This window comes from Monopterus albus, unplaced genomic scaffold (assembly GCF_001952655.1).
Source record: "Monopterus albus unplaced genomic scaffold, M_albus_1.0 scaffold18.1, whole genome shotgun sequence".
Classification (NCBI taxonomy): Eukaryota; Metazoa; Chordata; class Actinopteri; order Synbranchiformes; family Synbranchidae; genus Monopterus; species Monopterus albus.
In genome coordinates, this window is record NW_018127898.1 from 3,754,325 (window position 1) to 3,778,103 (window position 23,779).

Consider the following 23,779-nt stretch of genomic DNA (forward strand, 5'->3'; position numbering starts at 1 on the left):
TCGTTTGGAGCTACGACTCTTGCGAACAGTCACCCAGCCAACTGAGTTCCCGGCTGCTCGGGAAGCTGTGGGGGGCGGCTATCTTGGGCTAAGCTACGTCTAGGAGGCTCCACACCGGCTACATGGGCATAGCTAGCTGGCCTATTCTCCATGGTGTGGAGCCGCGCTTCTAAGTCTGTAAGCCTCGCCTCCAATGCTGCTAGCATCTGACATTTATTACAAGTACTATTATCGCTAAAGGAGGCAGAGGAATAACTGAGCATGCCACATTTCGAGCAAGAGAAAGGAGGAGAGGAAGAGGGGGAACCCATTGCTTTCGATTAAGCTACTAGCTTAGCTAGCTTCTAAACTAGCCGACCTAAAGTAGCAAGTTAAATTTGGTAGTTAGCAAGAACTTCTGCAACACAAGTGCTTTAAGTGGTGCAAGCGTATGTTGTCACTCAAAAATTCAGATGAACCTAGAAAATAGTGAGTTTAATTCCTAAACGATCTGGAAGCAAGCACAACGCAGTGCAAATACAGAAAACCGGAAATGAGTACGGTTTACCGCAGGAAACAGCAGTCCGTCAAAGTTTCCGCCAATTACTGATGCATTCAAGTTGTCATCCTAAAATTAAATGAGGCAGAGTCCCTAGAATGAGTGTGTAAACAGGTTTCAGCCTCACGTGTGTTTTCATTCCTTGTGGGTCTTTGCCATGACTTACATTAATTTCCTAGAGACTTATCCTAACCCCAACCCCTACTTACCTGACCCTTACCCTAATTTTAGCCTAACCTTAAACCATGTTGTCACCCTAAAATTCAGTGATTTACATGGTGGTGACCAGCCTCTGGTCCCCATGAGGAAGACCGAGTCCCCACAATGTGAGTGTCTTAACAGGTTTTTTTCCCTGCAATATAAGTAATAGCAAGGGCACACACACACCATTTTTAGTGATCTCTTTAGTATTAAGATGTCTGGCAGTGTCCTCTAGGCCTTTTTCCATCTCATCACCCAGAAGCTGGCACCCTCACACCCCTAATTCTATGGCTAGTCCTCATTAGTTGTAGTAACATGTCACTCACACACGCACACACCCCTAGTCTTTTGTGACTGGACACAGTGTGTATAGCCGTTGCTGCTGAATATCTCCTTCTGATTAATATGCTAAAACATGCTGCTGCTAAAAGCTCTCTAGCAAAACATTCATGCAAGAGGCTAGTACATACTTTACACCTGTTGGTATCATGTGGTCTGGTTTCCGGTTTGTATTTAGACCTGATGTAGCTGGCATTAAAATATGATCTTTGTCCTGAAGTAGTATTTACATTTGATAAGTGTTAATTCTCAGAAAATATTCTAATATGTTTTTATATATTATTGTTTTTTGGAGCATTAATTGTATTAATGTATTTTCTCTGTTGATGCTGTTTGGTATGGTTTGCCTTTGCTGCATAATGCTGCATGTGTAAGTACACATACAACCTCTTGAAGGAATTTTCACAAGATGCACTATGCGTGTCAAATTTGGAATACTGTACACTACAGTGGGTATGTCCTGTTTAATATCTTCTCTATAACTGGGCTGCTGTTGTATCATTTGCTGTTGCAAGATACTGGATACTTAAACAACTGACTTAATGACATTTTTAAATAAAATATTACTGACATTTATATTTGGATCAGAGGCAACCTCCATCATTACCATTCACTGAAATCTGTGACATTTAAAGGGAATAGAGGGCAGGGGCAAGATTTTGGGGGGATTGGGCAGCAAATATTGACTGATTCAGTTAATAACAGTAAAGATTTAGTATGATTAAGTTCAGTTTAAGTCTTTGCGCTAGTGTGTTTTGTTCAAATCAGCTTTTTTAATTATGACAAAAACAGCAGGCTGAAAATTACAAAAACAAAACCACTGTGCATTTATCAGGTATCACAGCTACTGTACAGTATGTGGAAATTAGATTTATTCTCTGTTCATAGGTCTGGTATTAGCCTAGGTTTAGCACAAAGTCTGGAAAAAAGGGGAGGCACCTATGTTGCACAGTCAAACCTAAAACAAAGTTTCTGTATTTCAACAACCAAAACTATAACTAATAAGAAGTGGTGGTGTCAGAAGTAAATCAGTTGGAATTGTCTTCATGTCTGGCTATGCATACCACAGCGAATCTTATTGACCTCAAACACAGAAGCAATGTATGGACGGTCTGTTTCTGGTTTTGTACCATGCATCTCTTTCAGCCTTACAATAGAGTTTGCAGAAAATAAATCATTCTTATAAACCGCAAAAGCACATGTCATGTTCTCCATAACAGCTCATTTCAAAAACATACAGCTTTACTCACATTTATCATCTTCAACAGCACCTGGGGCGTTGTGTTGCTGCCGTGCGTTTCAGCTGGCTCCGGCATGAACCTCCCTCTTACACCCCTTTTAGCAAATTAGACCGTTTAATTAGGAAAAGCTCATTTGTATCAAATCATTTACATGGTGCAGCCAGCCTGTGCCAGGATATTCTAATTGATTATTGTTGCCTGAGGTCCTCTTGGCGTGTGTCAATTTGCTTGTGCATGCGTGTGTATTCTTGTAAATGAGTAAGTGACTTTGCAGTAATGATATAAGGAATAAAACTTTATCACTGCTGTGATTGCTATGATCATGGCTCATGCACAACAATATAAAGGCACCCTGCTCACAGTATACTCTTTGTAATAGGTATGTTCTGTTAAACTTGAATTTTCATACTTTTTGGCAAATGTTTTCAGTACAGAGTGTACACACTTCAAAGAGCTGCCCTTCCTGTTGTTCTTTTTTCCTTTATTTCCACAAATGATTGAACACATCTATTTTCTATGCTCTGAAGTGCCTCTTAGCACACTCTTGTGGTGGCATACTCTATTCACTCACCTCTGCAGGCACCACCCACCACTAGGAAACAAAGTTCCTTGATTTCATAGTTGCTTTTCATAAAGCTCCATTTAGGAATAAAACCCCTTTCAAAATGCTTCTGTTGAGCCGAGCCCCGTTAGGAGAACGGGCAAACCTACCTCCCCATTGAGACTCACAAATGACCCTTTGATGAGGCTGCTCTTTGACCCCTTTGACAAAGCTGAATGAATGGGGAGAGCCAAGTGCATGGGGTTTGAAGGATACAGGATAAAGAACAGAGAAAAAGAGGCGACAGATTATTAGAATTCATCCAGCGGCGCAATGAACGGCCTTTCAGCGGCAAGTTCCTCTTTCTATTCAGCAGCTGCACAACAAAGATACATTAAATTATAACCAAATGGTTACCATGGTACCCAGTTTGAGTAAATGTTTCAAATCTCTCTTCTCTTCCTTTGCATCTCTAAAGCTTTTTTAGGAGCATCCTAATAATTACAGCGAGAGAGGAAGAGAGAAGTTCAAAGGTGTCATTACTTAAAAAGAATGGAGCCGACATATTCCTGCAAATAAGCAGTAATGGATTTGGAGGTATGGAGAACAGGAGGTGCTGGTTGCATGTGCTAAACCATCACAGTGCAAATCCTAAAATTAAACTTTGAACAACTGACGTGCAATGTCCTGCAGTGTAAATGCTCAATATATACTGTAACAGTGGAATAATACAGTGCGTTTAAGTTCCTGTGATTATTATTTACCCGTAGAAGGTAATGTGGACTGTAGAAGGACTGGAGATCTAAATATAATTCACCTAGCTACTACCGCAATATGGCATTATTATCTAGATCCTTAAAGTGATTAGCCTAGCTTAGCAGAAAGTTAAGCCACAGATAATTCAACCTAGTCTCACAGCAAAATATCTATTAGCTACATTGGTCTGCATCACAAAACGTACTAGTCTCACAATAATGCCTGTGAAATTGTGACATTGCAACATTTTCTGGATTGAAAATTGTGACATGGCAACATTTCTGGCAGCAAAAACAAAAGAAAATAGTTAAGTTTAGGCACAGAAGCAACATGGTTGAGGTCCAGGAAAAACCCTGGGTTTTAAAACACTCAAATGAAAAGTATAACGTTGCACAAGGTCAGACACGATCTCAAGTTGTCTGTGTGAAGGTGAGGTGCTTTCCACTGCAACAGTGTCTTTCTATAGTTGACTTCAATAGACACTAAATGTTAGCGTCCGATTCACACTCTAGTCCAGTTGGTGGCGGTAATGCACAGTGTCGTTGTTTTCCAACAGCCATAAAACATCAAGAAGAAGAGCATGAAGAAGGACACTTGGCCACAAAACAAAAACGCAGACATGTCACAGTTTTACAGGCATTATTGGGACATTACTACGTTTTGTGCTGTAGTTATTGTACATTTTCATGGGAGATTGAGCTGGATAAATAACATGTTAAAACCCATTTGTTATCCACAAACAGAAATGCAAAAATACGTTGTGGTTTGGGGAGTTATGTGTGGGAACAGTTTCTACAGTGATGTGCTTCTTAGTCACAGCACCTAAAGTATAAATATAAATTTTCTCATCTCATACTACAAAAAAGTTAAAAGTATGTTTCCTATAAAAACTTAAAATTTTCATTAAAAAAACTTTTAAAATTCAGCTTTTTTATTATTTGGTCTCTTGCAACGAGGGCATACATGTTAATTTAATGTTTGGCCAGTCTAAAGATATGTGAGAACCAAATAAAACAAAAGGCCCAGACTGAAATATTTGAGTTTTCCTTTAATGATCGTGTGCCTCGGTAGCAGGGAACTACACCAAAGATGATGAGAAAACATTCAACTTAGTGTTTAGTCCATGTGTGTTTAGGCCATGAGAATTGATTCAGTGCAAGGATAAGAAATAACTCCACAACTATTCCAGCAAATCAGGGAGATGACAACACAATCAATTTCACTCTGCCTTTGGACACTTCGATTTACGTGCTGCACCAAAGTGAAAATATTTGAAAATGGATGAATATTGTGATCTGAAAATTCATGGTAGGTTTTAGAGATCCTTGAGAGATTCTTGAACAAACACTCAAATGTGTGTCTGTGTCTGTTTGTATGGGGGATACTGTAGATCTCATAAAGAGATGTCACATCACATTGACTAACATTTTATGATCTGCTAGGGCTTGGCCACTGACAATAAGCATCCAGGTGGTGCAGAGAGGGATAGAGAAGGAGGCAAAACAGAAAGTAGAGATCATATAAAATGAAGTGTAAGCTTCTAATATAGAACTTTTTAATGTAGTTTTGATTTGTGACTGTTTTTTGGTGCAGACAGGGCCACAGACATAGGTGAACACTGGGCCAGTTGTCCCGGGCCATGGGTCAAGGAAGGGCCCAGAATGGCCCTATAACCTTTAAATAATCTTCCGGACTAATTTATCAAAAATACACATTTGTGAAAACTTCATATTGTATTTGTGAGTCACATAAAACCTTGTTATTTTTATCTTCCTAACTGTCCTTGACATAGTTGGTCAAAGCAGTTGATCTTTTTCCCCATAATGCAAAACAGTGATTTGGTCTGTACAGAGGTGGTAATTAAATACTCAGTTAAAAGTGCAAGTACTTGCCTTAAGACGTACTCTAGCACAAGAACTACCTCTTCAAATTCTTGACTCAATTTGAAGTACTAAGTCTTCCTCTTCTTCTTCTTCTTCTTCTTTCGGCTGTTCCCATTAGGGGTCGCCACAGCGAATCATCTGTTTCCATCTAACTCTATCCTCGGCATCCTCTACTCTCGTCCTCTTTTAGCACATCCATATATCTCCTCTTTGGCCTTCCTTTTGACCTCTTGCCTGGCAGCTCCATCTCCAACATCCTTCTACCAATATAACCACTATCCCTCCTCTGCACATGTCCAAACCATCTCAATCTGGCCTCTCTGACCTTGTCCCCATAACAGCCGACCTGAGCTGTCTCTCTGATGTGCTCATTCCTAATCCTGTGCATCCTGGCCACTCCTAAAGAGAACCTCAACATCCTCATCTCTGCTACCTCCATCTCTGACTCTTGTCTTTTCCTCACTGCTACAGTCTCTAACCCATACACCATAGCTGGTCTCACTACTGTCTTGTACACCTTTCCTTTGATTCTCACTGCCACTCTTCTGTCACACAACACTCCTGACACCTTTCTCCACCCCCTCCAACCTGCCTGCACTCGCCTCTTCACCTCTTTCCCAACCACCCAAACATGGGTTTTTGGTGGTGCTGTCCTACTGTACCCTGGGAGTAAAATGTATAAGTGCCTACTGTGAGCACTGCTTGAAAGCATATCTGTCATGACCCCTAGATATACGTATATAATAATGATTCATTCACATTTGTACTGACTTTTTTTCAGGGTTGTAGTTAGCTTTGCACACTCATTTATTTATTAATATCTCTGCTTCTCTCTCCTCATATGATATGAGGTAAATTAGTTTATGTTGTGTTTGTGTGTGTGTGTGTGTGTGTGTGTGATAAGGAGGGTTATAGTCAAAATCTGTAAAATAATTGGTAGAGGGCCCAGTGCTGCCCTTTCTTCCCCTGCTTCTTGCAGAAGCATTGCTGTGCACCAGAAAACAGCTGTCTCTTATCACCCGAAGTCAACAGGTGTCCTTGTGAGAAGGATTCATGACGCAAATGCTGAACTTCACCTGCTGACCAGGGCAGCTGATTTCAAACTGTGGTCGTTGCACAAGGGAAGCGGATCAGCAAGGACTTGTTTAGCAAGGAGGCGTCCGTGGCCTTCAAAACTATTCAGCGTTAACATGTTAATCATTTCCACAATGAGCCTTCATTATACATTTTTTGATGAAGGGCATTTGAACACAAAATTCTGGTTCGGCATCAGGATACCAGGTGACACCATGTCCATAAATTGCCAGTGAAATGTCATTAAAATGCATTTTGTCCATGAAGTGTCGGTGAAATGTATGCTGCAAATGCAGTGTTCTTCGTTAAATAACACAAAATTCATTCTTAGGCATGAAGGCTGGCAGAGCCCCAGTGTGTATTTTGTTACATATTACAGCCAATCCATTTTGTGTTCAAGGAACTTGTCAATCTTGCCAGTTCAAAGTAGTTTTTGCATATTTGTGTGGTTGTTTTGCGTCTGTTTATGGCTGTTTGGCATCTCTCTGTGACCATTTTGTCTCTCTTGGTTTTAAATCTTTTTAGTCACCTTGCGAGTCATTTGTCATTTCTGTGTTTTGGTTAGTTTTTGTGGATCTTTGCAGTTGCTTCATGTTTTTTTTTTTTTTTTTGATTGGCTTTCCAAAAAGAAGTGTTATCTAAATGGTAAATTCACACAGAGGCTTCAATTTCTTGAGAACTTATGTCTCATCACATAATATGTACACTATAATAAACCTTTTACTATAGGAGGAATAAAGATCAAAGTAACTAAGTTAAACTGAAACAAGTACAGAATACCACCAACAGCAGTATTGATAAGACACTAAAGGTAAAGTCAGGTGTTGTACAGTCGGACAAACTCCCTTCCATGTCTTCTACTGAATAATGATTACCTCGTCTACATAGAATGTAGTTTGTACCTGCGTATTCCTACCTCCACTCTTATATGTAACTCTATGTTCCTCTCTCTTCTGGAAATAGGTGTTAACTACAGCCATTTCCATCCTCTTAGCAAAGTCCACCACCATCTGTCCTTCTAGGTTCCTTCCCTTAACACCAAACCTGCCCATCACCTCCTCATCACCTTTGTTCCCCTCACCAACATGCCCGTTGAAGTCTGCCCCAATCACCACACTCTCCCCTCTGGGAATACTCTCCATCACCTCATCTAACTCACTCCAGCATCTCTCCATCTCTTCTAACTCACACCCTACTTGTGGAGCATAACCACTGACTACATTCAGCATTGCCCCTTCAATTTCCAACTTCAAACTGATCACACTGTCTGCCACTCTTTTCACCTCTAAAACATTCCTCACGAGCTCCTCCTTCAGGATCACTCCTACCCCATTTCTCTTCCTATCCACACTATTATAAAACAGTTTGTTTCCCTCTCCAATGCTACGCACTTTGCTACCCTTCCCTCCTGCACACACAGTATATCTACCTTCCTCCTCTCCATCATGTCCACCTGCTCTCTACCTTTCCCTGTCATTGTTCCAACGTTAAGAGTCCCTATTCTCAGACCTATACTCCTGCCTTTCCTCTTCTCTCTCTGTCTATGAACCCTTCTACCTCCTCTCCTTCTTCGACCAACAGTAGTCCAAGTTCTGCCAGCACCCTGTAGGTCAACAGCACTGGTGGCGGTCATTGTTAACCCGGGCCTCACTCGATCTGGTATGGAATTCACACTGATGATTCGCATGTTTAAATTTGGCATGTTTTTACGCCAGATGCCCTTCCTGACGCAACCCTCTCTATTTATCCGGGCTTGGGACCAGCACAGAAGTCACTGGCTTGCAACCCCTATAATGCTCTAAAATCTACTTAAAGTACAAAAGTTCAAGTACACCACTAAGAAAACAATCTATTTTAAACACTATTGAATTTGATGCTGTTGAAAACATGAATGTGCAAATGTAGTCCAAATTTATTTATCAAACTTTCAAGAAAAGTTGAAAAATAAGGTCAAATTTTCTAGTTAATAAAATATTGGTCTGTTACCATATAGTGGTTTGTGTGGAACAAAACATGGAGTCAATTTTAACCACTTTATGTACTGTCAGGTGGTTAATCAATAATAATACATCTTCATTTATTGCTTGATTGTATTTTACATTAAAAATCCAAATGTTCAAAGTAATTAAAACTCAAATAAATGCAGTGAGTAAAAAGTTCAATATTTCCCTCTAAATTGTAGTAGAGTAAAAGTGACATAAAATGAAAATACTTCAATAAAGTACAAGTACCTCAAAATTGTATTTAAGTACAGTACTTGAGTAAAGGTACTTGGTTACTTGGCATCTCTGCATCTGTCACACTGCGGTAATGGGGCGTACTCACATTTGGTGAACTTGACAAACAGCCAGTCACTAAAGTCAGGTTGGCTCCAGGCCCCCGCAGCCCTATTAATAAGCAGTATAGATAATGGATGGATGGATAGGGAAAAAAAGAGAAAGACAGAGGTGCAAAGGACTTTATTTCCAGATATTTAAAAATATATAGGTTGTTGAAACTGAAGATGAAGCTTCAAGTGCAAAGAGAACCCCACCAACATCAGTTCAAACCTTCTAATAGCTACCACCTAGCTTTCCCCTTAACTTCCAGTTATTAGCTTGTATACAGACCAAACACAGTGTGTCCTCTGATTGTAGCTGTGTCAGAGAGAAAGAAAGATGAAGACAGAGCCAGGCTGCAGGTGAGAGCAGGGTGGGTGAAGCCAGCTGCGCCAGGGAGGAGAGGGAGGAAGCCAGCGCAGGTTTGGGCTGTTTAAAATCCCAGTAATATTTTTTCTATGTAAAGTGATGTAAAGCAGCTCAGATGATTAAATGAGTTTATCAGTTTTCCATCTTCCTATGATTGAATTTTGATGGTGGGTCTACAGTTTTAGTATATTTGGATTAACTGTGTGGGAGATGAGTTATTTTGCCATGTACAAATGGGTCTTATGGCATACGTCCATATGCAACACACACACCCCTTTGTTTCTAAAGCTTTGCAAAGTATCTGTTTTTCCCCTTTACTTTGATCCACCCTGCTGTGAGTCAAATTTAGCTCATCTATGACAGAACCAACGTGGCCACTAGGCACCTTTTCTGTTGTGCACTTTTGATCAGATTATCTGGGCCAGTGCCAGATGGAACAAAGCACTTCTTCCCATCTTATATGTGGCTTTGTCTCTTATTGTCTGAAAATGCCAGAGCCAGTGTGTCGGCAAACCTAGTTTTTCCCTGTGTGATCCAACCCAGATACATCTGTAGTCAGATCAGTGAGAGGGGGACTGTGGGTAGAGAGAGGTGTGTGAGGTTCCTTTGTCTGTTGGTAATGAATAAGGTAAAGATGAAGGGAATGTGGACAGAGATAACTCTGCTGTTAAGGTTCCATGAAGACAGACTTGATAAAATACCGGGTTCAAATAGTCAAATATCAGCAATGAAAACGTGTTGACTGATGTAAATACAAAGTTTATTAGCCTCAGCATCAAAGGCTAGGCCAGCTTCCAGATAAATGCTTCTCCACTAATTGTGGGGCGGCAGTGGTGTGGTGAGTAGAGCAGGTGTGTCCCAACCGGAAGGCTGAAGGTTTGAATCTCGGTGCCTGCAGTCCACATGTCGAAGTGTCCTTGAGCAAGACACTGAACCCCCAAGTTGCCCATGATGGCGGCGCGTACACACGCGGTGGCCCGGGGCCCTCAGCTCCAAACAAAATTTTGTTGTACGTGTCACAATGACAATAAAATAAAGCTTCTACTTCTTCTTCTTCTTCTAATTGAATTCTGTCGCAATGGCTGTAAAGAAATGTGAATGTACAGTAACTCATGGACAAATTGGATTCAGTACATTATCTTTCTATGCAGAGTAACATACTTTTGAGTGCAACAAATAAAGACGTACACTAAATGCACTGACAGCTGTATGAACTGTCAGTGTGTTGTGTATCACACAGTGGAGTTAGGGCTGCATGATTATAGCAAAAATCATAATTATTTTGGCCAATACTGAGCTCATGATTGTTCAACAAGATTCTTCATTGACTTTGGAAACAGCGTGCTTTGGAAGACTTTGGAAACTTTGGAAACTTTAAAAAAAACTTTAAACAGATGTTTTTCTTGAACTTTAAATATAATTCAAAGTATTTCATCTACCTAATTGTGATTGGCATTGCAGAGGAAATTACTTATTGCTCTGTATTTATTTTAAAAATACTGTAAAACTTTGATACTTAAGATTAACAGTATTGCCTGCCATAGCCTAAAGAATCACTCACTCTGCTGGGCTCACCATGAAACGCCCACATCCACCTCTCTCCCTCTTGTTTAACAGTGCAGTCATCTTTCATTTTAGTTTGTTTGTAACAATTAGCTCTTAGCTTAACAAGCTTGCTATGGTTAGCTAGTATGGTCTTTAATAGAAGCTATAATCAGTTGTGAGCAGTGGTTGTATACACACATATGGATAAACTCAACTCATCAACTCAAATCACTCGGTGCTTGTCATCTGTGGCTTGTGGTTATGTGTAGTCAAGGTTAATGATTAACTAACTGTGAACCAGAAACCTTGAAAAGGCCACATTTTTCTAGGATGTGCAGTGTATGAAATGCATTAACCTGAAACACAAATTCAAATGCACTGTTACTAAACTAATAGTAAATGAATAACCAACCTGTTTGTTTCAGAACCCATAGTTATCATTAGAAGGATTCCCATTGTAAGCTGCTAAAAGCTCTTATGTCTGGCTATCCATGCACCCAAGTTGCTGTTAGTTAGACAAGTGGGGAGATAAGAAGAGCTAACTGACCAGATAATCGGAACGTAGTTTCCTGCATTTCCTCTCCCACTACAGCCTTTGGAGCTCAGTGGAGCACACAACCTGAGCTCACAAGGTGGGAGAAGAGAAAGTCAATACCTCTCGGTGTCATGGGATCCCCCAAAGAAGATTGAAAACAGATCCAGGGGTAAAAAGAAACCTGCAGCTGCACACAAACATCCCCCTCCAGATGTTTTCAGACAACAGACTAGGATCCTATGTAGTTTACAGAAGAATGGTTTCTTGATCATTTCATTAATGTCCCGATGTGGTGTTGCTGTTTCTCACTGCATCTTTACCATGGTTTCATGGTGCAGGAAAGGCTGTGTATTGTTTTCCTTTTTGAGAAGTGAGGATATAAAGAGTCAAAGAGAAAAATTCATCTCCGCCTCTGATCCCCATTCTCATCTAAGACATTATTTTTCATGAAGCACTGGTTTCAAGCACCTCCTGAGTCCTGATGGTGTGGTGCTCAGACATGCAACAGGTGTGCTTTTCTCCTCACTACTTCCCTCTCTTTCTGTCTTTTTCATGCACTGACAGCAGTACAGGTGACTGTCTTCTTATTTGGCAGTCAGCTGTGTATGAAGGTCAGTACTTTGAAGGAGGAACAAGCCAGTCAGAGGAGAGAGATGAAACGAAAGTGTGATTGACTGGTATATGGGGCTGAGGGCACCAAATGGAATATGCATACCCAATGAGGAATCAAGAGATGAAATGGCCTTGTTGCTATGGCAACACACCTGCTGTGGTGGAGTATCGGTGTGCATGGCTTCACTGATATGAGAGCTACAGGGTTTTAGGCCACGGGGGTTTGAAGGAGGTTGGCGAGGGAGAGCTCTTACATGTTTGTGTGTATGTGTGTGTTAATCACATACTATACTTGTGTATTTGCACATGTGTGCAAACAACCTGCCACCTACTGACGAGAAATGCACCTGTAAAAACACTGCCTTTATTAATTTCACTCGAGCCTCCTCTCCTGATAAAATGAGCCAAATTCTAAAAGTTCATGAAACATTTTTCATTTCTTATCCCTCTTTTCTTCTTACTACTAAATGTCATAAATGCATGAAAATGTATTACATTTATAACATCATAAAACCATCACAGATGTTCATACAGTTCAAATCCACCTCTGTCCGATTCTCTCCAAAGGCTGACCTGAAGGCTAAACTGATTGTTGTTTCACCGTCCTGAGTCTGCTGAATAATTGGTCAGAATTTCTGAACTGAGTTGTCAGTTCCTTGATGCTCCACATGTCACAGCCCTTGAGCAGTTAAAAAAAAAGAAATACAAACACAGCACTGATAAAGGAGGTAGCCTATGATACAAGTTATCATAGTGTAAAGCCTACATGGTATACTTCTGATAAGGAAATTATATATTTGTTTGGCTTTTTATCGCAGCCAGTTTTCACTTCACCAGCACAAAAGTATCATATGATAAAATCACCCAACAAAGAAATTTATTATAGTAATTATCAGATAACCATTGTAGAATGGTTCAGTGTAAGATATGGAAAATTGTCATATTTGGAAGTCTTGAACATCTTAAGAGTCTTTTAAGTGATATTGGGTGCACATAAAGTTCATTTTTCAACTGTTTTGTGCCTCCACTCTTGTCAAAATTGTCACTATATCTAGAGAACTGATAACAAAAGCAGGGCATCACTAATGCAAATAGATAAATGAAAGAGAAGAACATTTGAAAACTTCTGAAAGCCAAACGACAGAACCAGAAAGTTATTGGAAAAGTACATGACTTATCCTCCCTGTGAGGCCCTGTAGAGAAAGGGCCATGTTGTGCTGCTCCTCCACCATGTCTTCTCTCCTCTCCCTCTCTCATTTATTTCAATTTGTCATGCTTTACTTTTCCCCTAAGAGAGCATGCTTGCTGGTGAGCGGCCCCATATAGTCCACGAAATTGTCTGCGCCTAGGCTGTAATGAAACATTCAGATGCAGGGGAGAGTGATGGTTGTGCATGAATACAAGTAGTGGTGTTGCCAATGCAAGCCTAAGTTCCAAGCAGCCGCCTCAGCCTCCAAACAGCATGTCTTATCACTCAAGTCAACACAGCTTTTATTTCCTAAGGATGGGTCAAGGGTTTTCCAGTGGTGCATGATGGTTGAGAGTGTGTATTGACATCTGATGAGGTGATAATGGCACAGTGGGATGAAGCTGCTGGACTACCATCAATACAGGTGAAAACACGGTGACACTGCAAACAGTGTAATGCTGAACAAGATCGGAATGATGTTGATATGAGCCATTGAAATGGTTGATTGAATTGAAACATTTTTTGGACAACAGCTAAATTTTAACTATATTTAAATCTATCAATCTATCGTGTCTGCTTGTGTATATCCAGTATATATACACACATACATACTGTACATTCTGTTATATCTGTCATTTATCGTTTATGATAGCATTGTTTAAGCAGTCATTGAAGCAGCATTTCTTAAAGAGATACAAAACACTACCAAAACCAGTCTATTTTTAATTGCTGTTAAAAAAACAAACAAACCAAAACAAAGTGGAGGTTAATTATCCTCTGCCAGTCTCAGCTGTGCAAAGTCTCTCCTTTAACCAAAGGGCTCCATAGTCTGCACTCCACCACATGTTGCTGCATACCATATGCTGTTAGATTTGTAGGTGGTAGTACTTTAAAGCGATGCATAATTTTTGTTCAAAAACATTCACTTTCATATCTAAGGGGTTACCCTTCCCTGAGGTTGCTCACTTAAAAAAAAAACAACTAAAGTACACAGCCTGCACTTCTGTATGAGTGTAGTACACAGATCTTGTCTTGTGCAAACAGCTCCTCTCATCTTACTGTGTAGATCAATTGAAGCAGCTTCATCAATAAGTGAATCTGAAAATGTTTAACATGCATATCACATTATATAAGAAATCAATCATATTTAAAACATTTATTGACATAGCACCGGCTAAATGTCTTCATCTCTGAAAAGCTTATTCACACTTTAAGCAAGTAAAATGATCATCTTACCTGTTTTCATTTTCTTTGATGACCCTAAACCGTTATGCCAATGTAACACCTACAAACCATTCAGACTCACTGTATTTAAATGCAGATGCACTTGTCCATATTTTCATCCAGTGCATCCTTTGAAATAATGCCAGATTTCTCACATTGCCATTATCCAATTCTGAAATAAACCAACTAAACCAAAGGAATATCCAGTGAGTTGATGGCTTCTGTTTTCTTGCCTCAGGCACACACTCGCTTCATTACATGCATAGCTCCAATGAGACTGTACATTTTCAGAAGACAGATTTGCGTGTGTGTGTGTGTGTTGTTCAGAACATGGTCAAGGGTCTGACATTGTCAGACAGGGCCAGTACACTTGTGTTATGGAGAGATCAAAGGGAGGCATGTCATTGCGAAGTCTTACATCTCTTTGCTATTGGAGCCAATAGACAGACTGAAACTGTGTATTAAATGCTACTTTGAACTTTGCAAGAACTTGTGTATTCTGTTTGTGTGAGATGGAGGGACATTCTCAAAGATAATATATATTCATGATTGCTATATATCAGCTCTCTATATCCACCATCTGGTTCACAAAAATAGCTTTTACTAAAACAACTGTTTCTGGACTATTTACATACTATGCTTTCAGTGTAGACATGTGTTAAGAGGCTACGTTAGGGCTGGTGTCTCTGAGACGTACATAGAAATAACAAGTGATACGTTGTTAAATGGTCATGCTAGCATGGCAGCGTGCTCACACTGGCAATGCGATCATGCTGATGTTTAGCAGGTGACACACAAGTATTTCATTTAAAAAAAATGGCACGGTGATGTTGCTAGAACAAAGGTTTTTGCAATTCATCCTTCAGGGTATCTGTATACTTTATAGTAATTCATCCAATGGTTGTCAATAAATTTCATTCAAAATCACAAATGTCAGTCTCACTGTGGCACTAACAGAAACGTGAGAGAAGCACCAAAATCAGTAGACTGAATCTAGAGATTCCTCTAGAGGCCATGGATGTCAAAATGTTATTGCAGTACACTACCAGGCAAAGGTTTAGTTGCACTTTCACTCTGAACTGAATGGGAAAGTGTGGCCAAACATTTTAACTGGTAGTGTGTATCTAATAGTCATTAAGGTGTTTCGCACCAAATTGATGGACCGACCAACGTTGCCGTGCCGCTAGCACTGTACTAAAATCCACATAGCTCTGAGAGAACACCAGGGAACAGAGAAATTGTGCTGTGCAGTGGTATAGAGCATTCAAAGCAGAGCACAATTTGTCACTGGAGATGGAGGCTGTAGCAGCTGAGGACAAGGCCAAGCTTTGGTAAAAGCTGCCTCACTGTCTAGTGAGTCCACCTGTGTCTCACAAAAGAGAGTGTCTTAATAATAGGCAAGCAAAATCTGAAAAAATGGAGAAAAAGAGGCTGAGGTAAGACATTTATTCTCTGACATTAGTCATGTGAGATGTAGTGGGTAGAGGGACCAGCTTTTATGATCATTGCTTGTGTCAAAGCTGTAACCCTGAGCCATAGCATAACCTACAGGCCTATGCATTTGCCTTGTAGGCTCCCTGGACCACTTTAAAAATGGCTCAGATCTTCCCCAGGACATCCATTCATTTGCACTATGCAAGCAGCAAGACAATCTTGTGACATAGCCATCATGGCTAGTGTAATTAGTCTGTAGTTATAAAAAGAATGGCGGTAATGAATTGTTTAATTCTGGAGTGAGAGTAATCCATTTAAAGTTCTATTATTTCCCTGTAACACATCCTTTCAGAGAGGCGACGTTAGGCTTGCTTGTTGAGCACTGTAAGTGTATGTAGCATATAATGTGATGGACAAATCCTGCATGAACACATGAACACACAGAGGTAATAACAGTCACACAATCATGCACATACACACAAGATAGGAGCATCATAACTCCTTGTCCTGTTGGCCCTGTCACTCTGATTTCCCCCTCAGGCAGGGAGGTGAGCACAAGTAGAAAGGACTCTGGGTAGGAGTGCCTTAGGTCTTTTACCGAGGGGCCCATATATACTCTTCTGTCCGCTGGAGGGTGAAATGAGCCCAGGTAGAGCATACTGAGCAGTGGCTGGTGTAGCGAGACCAGATACTTCCACCTTTAGCCCTACTGCATGTTTTCCAGCTGATAAATTGCATATCTGTTCTGGGAGTGTGGAGCTGGGACGGTCTGTCGGTTTTTGGGTTGAGAGGCGCTCAGCTTGTGAGTGTGTAGGATGGTGTGATGCTTTGGGGGGTGTCGGCTTAAAATTCACTGACTCACTTGCAGCTGATGTTTGCTTGGTTGACCATGAGCGGCTCAAAATCAACAAGTCACTAGAAGTCAACACAGTAGCAAGAATGAAACATCCCCAACACGAACGTAAGCTTTTTAGTAACAGATATTGAGCATATATTGTGTCTGTCGCACAGCAGAGACAAGCATTGAATTGTGCATTTTGAATGGTAAATGTAATATGAACGTAAATATAGAAAATGTGGAGTCCTCATATTGAGGCTACTTTATACAACACAACAAACTGTAAAACCTAGCACTGTTTAATAACCCAATGCATCACCTCTCCCCAAGAGCAAAAACCAACTACTTTCATCAGATTGATTTAGATGCAAATAGTGTACTCACACATGGTGGAAAATGACACTTGTTTCCTATTTTCTTATTTTTTTCCCCCCTCTGTGCATTGCTTTGCAAATTAAGTGGAGTGTTTGTGACAGCTTGATGCTGGCGGAAGCAACAGCAAGCAGAGCTTTGGATTGCAAATGTTCCCTGAGGGGGCCGGTCCTGGTTTGATACACTTAATAAACTTCAAATCCGACAGGCTGGCAGAAGCAGTGCTGCTTGTTTCTCTTCCTACCCACAGTGAGATATGGGGCCCTGTGGAAATGGGAATGAGGAAAGTTTAGACAGTTTCTAGAAAGGATCGGCAAAGAAAGGTGTGTGAGTGTGGGTGTGTGTCTCTGCTCACGCTTGTGGCTGCTTGTTATGGAAGACAGCAATATACTGTAGAGTTAAGGGAGTGTGTACAGTATATGTGCAAGGCTGCCATAGTGTTTTTTATCAAAATTATCTACAAGAAATGGACACAATAAAGTGAAAACATTTGCTATAATACAACCTAATGCACTAGCCATGCAAAACTCCTTAGAGGGCAAATACCTGGACAGATCCCGATGGGTTTGAACAGAAATTTAGAAATTATGTTTGCGTCCGGTTCAGGTTCAGACATCTAGGTCAAACTTTAGGCTAGATGGCTGAAGCGTTTAAATGTCTGCTTTGTTTAATGATAAGGGGAAAAACACCATACAAACTCAACTGTGTCAGGCTCATGTCAGGTTTGTTCATTATTATTAGCTTGTTGGGTCCAGGTCTGGCTTGGTCGCCACACGGTTCAGGTTTGGACAGAAATATGCGGCCCATTCCACGCTCTGCTGTGCTTTCATGAAGCTTATATATTGTATATTATGTTTAATATTGTGACTTATTCCTCAAAATGTTTGATTTTGAGATGGTGTCATATTGTAGGCTATATGAGTAGCTATGTATTATATCCACTATGCTTGCTTAAACAAATGTTTTACATAGAGTATGTATGTATTTGAGGTAAACTGATACTGATTACTTGTAACTCGCTATACAAACTCTTTTATAGTATAATCTATGGCATATAAATATCATATTTATTAGTAAACCATTAATAAAATTTATTTTATTCAAAAACAAGTATACTTGCATTAGTTGCTGTTTACTTACAGTATATCTCAGTATAAAAATAAAAGCAAAGTCCTCTGGGTGTCGGGTCTGAAGCAGAGTCTCATCCACACCTTCCTCCACTTATAAGAGCTATCAGCATGGGACATTCCTTGAACAAGTAAAAACTTACCAACAGTAATGTGCTATAGCATAATCCTGTGACATCTCTTAGGAGTCCATTTTAATCCTCCCCAAGTAATTTAAAGTGAGAAATTGAATTAGAAGCCTTTCTTGTCCAATAACACAGATTTAGAACAAAGTATTTCATAGAGAATAAATACAGTAGTCTCCTCTATTCTGACATATCCTCAGGAGTTTAATCTCTCGCGTACATGCAGTGTCTGATGTCCAATTATCCAGAATGCACACAACTGAATATCCCATTTAAACCCCATTATCTAGACAAGGGAAATGCTCACAGCTACTCAGTGTTTCCTGTCAAAATGCCCATGATCTGCATTTGCAATGATGCCAGCTTCCTCAAGACTTAAGGAAAAGATAAGCTATGGTAAGAAGAGAAAAGAATGCTGGCAGTTATGTATTTGCATAAAAATTACCTATCAAAATAGACTGAATTTAGGATTCAAAGTTATTTATTTCATATTCCAGACAGCCCAAATTAAAGCCAGTGAACACAAATTATTTAAATGACAATGATAATAGATGCTGGGTTACCCTGAGTTAGCTTTATCCTTTAGCTAAGTTAGCTGCATGCTACCAGGGCTAGATTCAACCAGTGGGTTCTACTTAACCCCATCTTGTGACGTTCACATATTACACATATTTGGGTCACAGAGAACTTTCTGTAAACATGCAAGATTGAAACTTGCCAACTATTTTAACACTGTACTCTCATTTCATAACACTCACCAAAATTCTAAAGGTATTTCCTGAATCCTTATAGGCTCTTCTAACAATGCAGAATAAAAAATAATCTGACAGTATAATTATAATAATAATTTCACAGTTACAGTATGTCCATTTGTCTTGTATAAACAATGGTGGCAGGAAATCACTCACTGTGAAAACAGCTCGACTTTCACAAAGAGAGAGAGAGAGAGAGATGTCATTTCCTCTCGCCATCTTTCCTTTTCTGAAAAGCAAATTCTTTCACCCAAAAATCTGATAGGTAGCTTGAGACTCAAAACCCCCTACCAGTACCTATGAAAACACAATTTACAATTGTACAGTCACATTTAGCCAGTTAGTCCTGTCATAGCCCTCTCTCTTCATTAAAACACAATAGATTGTAGGTTAAATGGGCTAAACTCTGTTAGTTGAGTATGAGAGCAGCTCAAACTGGCAGTGACATTGATTAAAATTTGCTGCTATCTGTAGACCTACTGGCACACCACAGTGATGGGTCTGAAATGACAGATGTGACTCTTGGCTATCTGTAAGCTTTAGCTGAAATCACGTGTTGTACATGCTATGTAACAAAGAAGATTTACATCTGAGAAAGCACAAATGATGAATAATGACCTTTTAACATGCTGAAAGGCATCAACACCCCACACACAGTTTCACTCAGTCATTCCTTTGGGCTTCTCCGTGACTGTGGGGCCTTTGCTGTATATCAACCCACTTGTTCTTGCCCTGCCTATTCTTTCTTGTCAGTCTTTACTGTCATTTGTCAAATAATGCCAAAAATTGCCCCTGTAAATCTGCTCCATAATAACTCCTTTTCTTTGTCAGCTATGACAGACATCCCATGATTTTGCCATCCGTTAAGGCTAACAAGATGCTGACAGACTGCTCTTTCTTCATATAGCCTTACACTGTAAAAGCATGATGGCCATGACTGAGGATTACACTATCTACTTTATGATTAGAATCTTTGAAAACAGAATTTCAAACAAGCCTGTGACCTTTCTTCACAATGCCGCAGAGCCACTGCATTAAGAATGTGTCTGAAGCCTGGCTGATGTGAGCCTGGTAATTGTGAACCTCTCTCCCCCTTTTCTCCACTGGCTGTTGTGAACAGAACCGGCAAGCGTGCGCTGAGGTTGCGAGAAGCCCTACCATTCCCTCTAATAAGCCCCTGTGGGACCTGGATGAACACTGCTGAAAGTACAGGCAAGCCGTCTGCAAGTCAGAGTGCCAGATACTTTAGGTGGGAGCATTTAACAAGGCAAGTGTGAACATTCATGGTTATAAAATAATGACCTAATATCGCTCTTCGCTTTGTGGCAGGTTATTGCCAGACGCAGCAGGATTACACTAAGATGTCAGATTCAATAATGGCTCGGCACTCAGTGCAGCACAAAGTGTTTCTTGCACAAGAGATTTTGTATTGTGTGATGCCAAGTTATTGGTAAAGACCAATCCAGTACACAATTTCCTTAAGCTGTCACGGTTTGTCATGGTATGTCATTCACTTACCAGGGAACTTGACAGAGCTCTCAACCTTTTCATCATGTCTGTCTTTGGAGCAGTAAAGTGGTGCATATATCGTACATACTGTATATTGTAGACATTAGAGTAAATCATCATTTGACCAGAAGAAATATTGAGTTGTTGTTTTTTTTTCCTTTTAAATGAATTTTTCTAAAAATAAATTATGAATGTTACATGTCAACATCAAGCTCAAAGACAAAATAGTGTCATTTCACTGTAAGAGAACTGAGAGAAAGAGGATAAGAAAGATTTACAGAGGTGCCATGTTCCCTTTTACCTTTGCAACTTCCTGCCAACTTGATTTCTGCCACATGAGATTTTTATGTAACCCTGTCTGCTGATACACAAACCTCCATGGCAGCTTGTTGTGGTCTCCAGCCAAGGCACTCGATGAAGGTGAGCAGAATGTCATCAGGTGCTGAAGATGGCAGTGTGAGGATGTGGGTGTAATTAATTTCTGGGAGCCTTGGCCTCAGAGCTCCACAGCCATTTCTTTTCATTTTATATCAGGTTCAAGGATCTCCCCCCTCATAGCTTGTGGTTCTTCTGCAGGGGTCTCCAGCCTTATCTATAGCCCTGTCTTATCTCTAGCTTGTCCCTGCAACCTGACTGCAGGAAGATTACCTCTGCACCTCTTGTCAGCTCCTGATTTTTCCTTCAGTGAAGACAGAAAGGAGTCCAACATAAGCAAAGATTAGGCTGGTACTGTGGGTGTGTTAGCCATGTTTTTCTGGAGGTCTTCTGCAGCTGTGATGGTAGGGTAAAGGTCAAACCTGTTTTGTTTATTTTTTGTTTACCTTTCACTTTTACAGAGTAATTACACAGAGAAAAGGAGGAAGAAAGTTTACTTGGGAAGATACAATTTTTCTTTAATGACATCCAGAAGCCCCATATATCTCCTGCTGCTGAAGCTCAGACCATCACTAGTGTTTAAGGAATCTGATAAATACAAAAGGCAGGGCAATGTATTCTGACTAAAGATGACCAGTCGTACAGTTGATTTGGGTCTGACGCTTACGCTAAGCTGTCACAGGAAGCGTGCTAAAAGCAGGAAGTTGAAGCCTTTGATGATGAGACCTTCTGGGAGAGATCACAAACTCAGCCAATTAGCAGCTGAAAGGCCAGTGTTGAACTTTGACCCTGCCTGCTGTACTTGTATTCTGCAGAGAGCTCTCATTTTTTTCATTAAGTCCCGTGTGGTATATTCGCTGCTGTCTACAGTTTATAATTACACAAGCATCAGAGGCAGTTCAAGACCACAAATGGTCCAATTACAGTTTCACTTCAACATTTTGACATTTAGAAGGAAAAGAGAAGAAGAGAGTTCCACAGAGATTCTGTAGAGGGGAAGACAAAAATAAATTCTACGTTCTTAAAGCTAACAATCCAAAGGCCTCTTTGACCATATTAGAAAATTTTTACTCAACTTTCCATCTCAAAGTCAAAGTCAAAGTGTTTATTTGTCATATGCACAGTTAGGAAACGTGTTTCCCTGTACAATGTACTTTGCCGTCCACATGAATGCCACAAAATACAAATGAAATATAAAGTAGATAAATAAGTAACACTAAATCTAAGGCACTTTAAGCAGCAAATGCAGCAATATAATAAAAATATATAAGAATATAATAAGAGAATGTATGTTGCATGGGAGCAGCATGTGCAGCAGTCAACAGTCAATGTGCAATTATGCATGTGCAAACTGATAATGTTTACATCTGCACCTAAAATTACTGTTATATTGACATAGTGATTTTACTATTTAAATCTGGTGTGGGATTTTTTTTTATCACTGGGGAATAGTTTCACTCCAAAACAGTCAGCCCATGTTATAAAATCTTGACAGAATTTAGCTGGTGCTCTTAGTCAGCATTTTTGTGTCAGTTAAAAAAATTGAAAACCCATAGCAGTTTGCCTCCTCTTCTCAAAAAAAAAAAAAAAAAATTCAAAGCACAAAATGCACCATAAATAACTGCTGGTGTTTAGTAATGCAGAGGCAGATTCCAGTACATAAACCTAGCACATGAATTTTTAATTATCTCCATCCCCCAAAAAGCAGTTTGAGAATCAATTGAAGGGGCTGAGTTCTTTCTATGGGAAAACTGTATGCAACACAAGAATTGCAAAATTCATTTTTGTGACACTGCCTTTTTCCTTTTGTATTTCACTCTGAGACTCAGTAGTTCAACTAGACATAATACCTGTATCATGGGAATGTGTGTTAGTGACAGGTAAACACATTGACTTACATTCAACTTTAATGCAGTCATTGTTTTGGTCAGAAATCAATCTGCCATTAACTACTTGCTAAGCCTCACCTTAGCTATAGTAGCTATGCCTGTGGGCAGCATGCTGGTCACAGTGGTTAGCACCCTGCAGCAAGGAGGTTCTGGGTTCAAGCCTTGGCCAACCTGATGCCTTTCTGTGCAGAGTTTGCATGTTCTGCCTGTGTCTGGTGACTCTGAATTGCCCGTATGAGCAAGCGTGAGTGTGTGTGGTTGGTTGTCTACAGGTCAGCCCTGTGATAGACTGGCGACCTCTCTAGGGTGTATCCTGCCTCTCTCCTATTGTCAGTTGAGATTGGCTCCAGCCTCCTTGCGCCCCTCCTCAGACTACACAGTATAGATAATGGATGGGGGCAGACCTCATGGTTGTCTAGTAGAAAGAAATAAAACATTTTTGAGATCTGTTTTCTAATTTCCTTTCCTCTCTGGGTGATTTTTAAGCTAGCCTTTGTAGCATAAGCTAATGCTAGAGCAAAATCCTAATGAGTTGGCTGGAAGTTGTTTTGAGTTGACCTTTCAGTGTTTTGAGTGGACTCTTTATTAAATGAGAAGACAGTACAAGGGTGTGTGTGTGTGTGTGTGTATTGCTGACAGTGTTTAAACTGTCATAAAGGCCAGTACATAAAGACATCCTTCATTTCCTTGGTGAGTATATCTCTGTACATTTCTGTTTGGCAAAGGCTAGAAAAGAGAAGGAAACCCAACATCTCCCCTTGCTGTCACTGAGGGCCACCAAACAGCAAACGCAGATTTTCGCGTGCAGTCCTATTTTGACAGAGAGAAGCAAGAGACAACTTTGGGATGATTGACAAGCAGCAGCTGGGAAGGAGGATAACGCAGGTCTGAAATCCAGTGTCACAGGAACACAGGTGTCAGTCACAGTGGCTAATTAGAACAAAGCCAGCAGTATTAATGAGAAATGAGTGAATATGCTGCAGCTTTATTTAG

At 40.2% G+C, this 23,779-nt stretch overlaps 1 long non-coding RNA gene across 2 annotated transcripts in view; it reads left to right on the forward strand.

Moving 5' to 3' along the window:
• The window catches only part of LOC109955957 (uncharacterized), a 92,040-nt gene extending 71,394 nt beyond the window's left edge, over positions 1-20,646 (forward strand). For both annotated transcript variants that reach the window (XR_002274355.1, XR_002274354.1), the window contains 2 exons: positions 20,134-20,262; positions 20,343-20,646. This is a non-coding gene — a long non-coding RNA (uncharacterized LOC109955957). The remainder of the gene's footprint in view (positions 1-20,133; positions 20,263-20,342) is intronic.
• Positions 20,647-23,779: the final 3,133 nt, after the last annotated feature.